Genomic DNA, 2,372 nt, shown 5'->3' on the forward strand with positions numbered 1-2,372 from the left:
TGCTCCTTCATCAGTGGTAGTTGTGGAGAATAAGATTGTAAGACACAGAATTTATAGCAAACATTTACAGTGTGATATAACTGAAATTATATATTGAGGAAGACCAGGATTGTTTGTTACGTCTCTTATCTTTTAGAATGACCATGTTGGTTTCAGTTGTTTCATATGTAAATTGGAAAACTTCTTTTAAAAGTTACATTCTCAAGTGTACTTTAACAACTGGTGTCATGTCAGCCAGATAATGTATTGAAGGTGTTAGTTCCCTGTGTGAGGCTGTCTGTGCCACAATGGTCAGACTGATTCTAATCTATAAAATGGATTTACAGAATCTTACATGAATTCATGCAGTTTTTGAGCAAAGTAAAATATAATTCTGCAAGTACAAATTCACCCCACAAACTTATACGTGTATGTGTGCATGTGGGTTTGTGTGTGTGTGAGGAGGGGGGAGGTTATGAGTGTCTGTGAGAGGGTGTGTGTATGTGTGTGAGTGTAAAGGGGTTTAAGTCTGTGAGAGGGTTTGTGTGTGGGAGTGTATGTGTGTGTATGAGAGAGGGTCTGCGTATATGTGTGTGTGTGTCCATCAGTCTGTCTGTGTGTGTATAGTGCAATGGGGTCACCAGTAGTGTGACATATACCTGAGGTCCCAGTTGAGGCCATCCCCATGGGCACCAAACTTGGCTAAACCTCCGCTCAGGCACTTTTCGTTGTTGCCTGTCCTGAAGTCCGCCTTGCAGGCTGGTCACCCAAAGGTCCGAGGTCGAACGTCCTGGACTGCTGAAGTGTTCTCCCACTGGGAGGGAATAGTCTTGCCTGTTGATTCTGGATTAGTGGTGCTGGAAGAGCACAGAAGTTCAGGCAGCATCCGAGGAGCAGTAAAATCAACGTTTTGGGCAGAAGCCCTTAATCAGGAATAAAGGCAGAGAGCCTGAAGCGTGGAGAGATAGGCTAGAGGAGGGTAGGGGTCGGGAGAAAGTAGCATAGAGTACAATAGGTGAGTGGGGGAGGGGTGAAGGTGATAGGTCAGGGAGGAGGGTGGAGTGGATAGGTGGAAAAGAAGATAGGCAGGTAGGGCAAGTCATGGGGACAGTGCTGAGCTGGAAGTTTGGAACTAGGGTGAGGTGGGGGAAGGGGAAATGAGGAAACTGTTGAAGTCCACATTGATGCCCTGGGGTTGAAGTGTTCCGAGGCGTTCTTCCTCCAGGCGTCTGGTGGTGAGGGAGTGGCAGTGAAGGAGGCCCAGGACCTCCATGTCCTTGGCAGAGTGGGAGGGGGAGTTGAAATGTTGGGTCACAGGGCGTTGTGGTTGATTGGTACGGGTGTCCCGGAGATGTTCCCTAAAGCATGGTGGTGAGGGAGCGGCGTCGATTTTACTGCTCCTCAGATTATTCCTGATGAAGAGCTTTTGCCTGAAACGTCGATTTTACTGCTCCTCGGATGCTGCCTGAACTGCTGTGCTCTTCCAGCACCACTAATCCAGAATCTGGTTTCCAGTATCTGCAGTCATTGTTTTACCTGCCTGTTGATTGTTGTGCGGTGTCCATTCATCCATTGTCGTAGCCTCTGTTTGGTCTCACCAATCTACCATGCCTCAGGGCATCTTGCCTGCAGCGTTTGAGGTAGACAACGTTAGTTGAGTCGCATGAGTACCTGCCACGTACATGGTGGGAGGTGTCCCCACGCATGATGGTGGTGCCCTTGTCGACATTCTGACACGTCTTTGCAGCGTCTACAGTGACAAGGGTGTATGGTATGGCATCCTACACACAGACACACACACTCACGCAGACCCTCTCTCATACACTCACACATACATACCCTCTCACAGACTTAAACCATTTTACACTCACACACACCCTCTCATAGACACTCATAACCTACACACCTCCCCCCAACAAACTGACTTTCTCCAACATTCTCTTATATTTGTTTAAGATTTTAAGCATCCGCACTGTTTTTTTTTTCACTTTTAGCACGAGTTTTCATTGTGGTTGGTTCCTTTCGTTCTTTCTTCCCTACACCTGAAAGAAAAAGCAATGCAGCCCCCTTAAGTTGATAGTAGACGTTCTGTCACCCGAACCAGGCAGACAACGCAGGGCTTAATACATAGCTGCAGCTGGTTGCTGTAACGGTGAAATTATAGATTTATTAAGTTGCAGGAAATTACACAAGCGTACAGCCGTCACTGGACAAGGAAAGCAAGTGAAACGGCCCTGCAATCGCTTGCGGTGAAAGTTCACTCAGAGGAAGACAGCTGTCAAATCGCGAGCGTTGCTCTCAATCACGGAAGTGATCGCTACCAATCGCAAAGCGAATTCGTTTGCCAATCACTCCCTCAGCGGCTTCTCGTTGGACGCTAGTGTAATTGTGAC

The sequence above is a fragment of the Chiloscyllium plagiosum genome, unplaced genomic scaffold, assembly GCF_037043375.1.
Source record: "Chiloscyllium plagiosum isolate Xiang-an unplaced genomic scaffold, Cpla_swu_hap1 HiC_scaffold_10, whole genome shotgun sequence".
Taxonomy (NCBI): Eukaryota; Metazoa; Chordata; class Chondrichthyes; order Orectolobiformes; family Hemiscylliidae; genus Chiloscyllium; species Chiloscyllium plagiosum.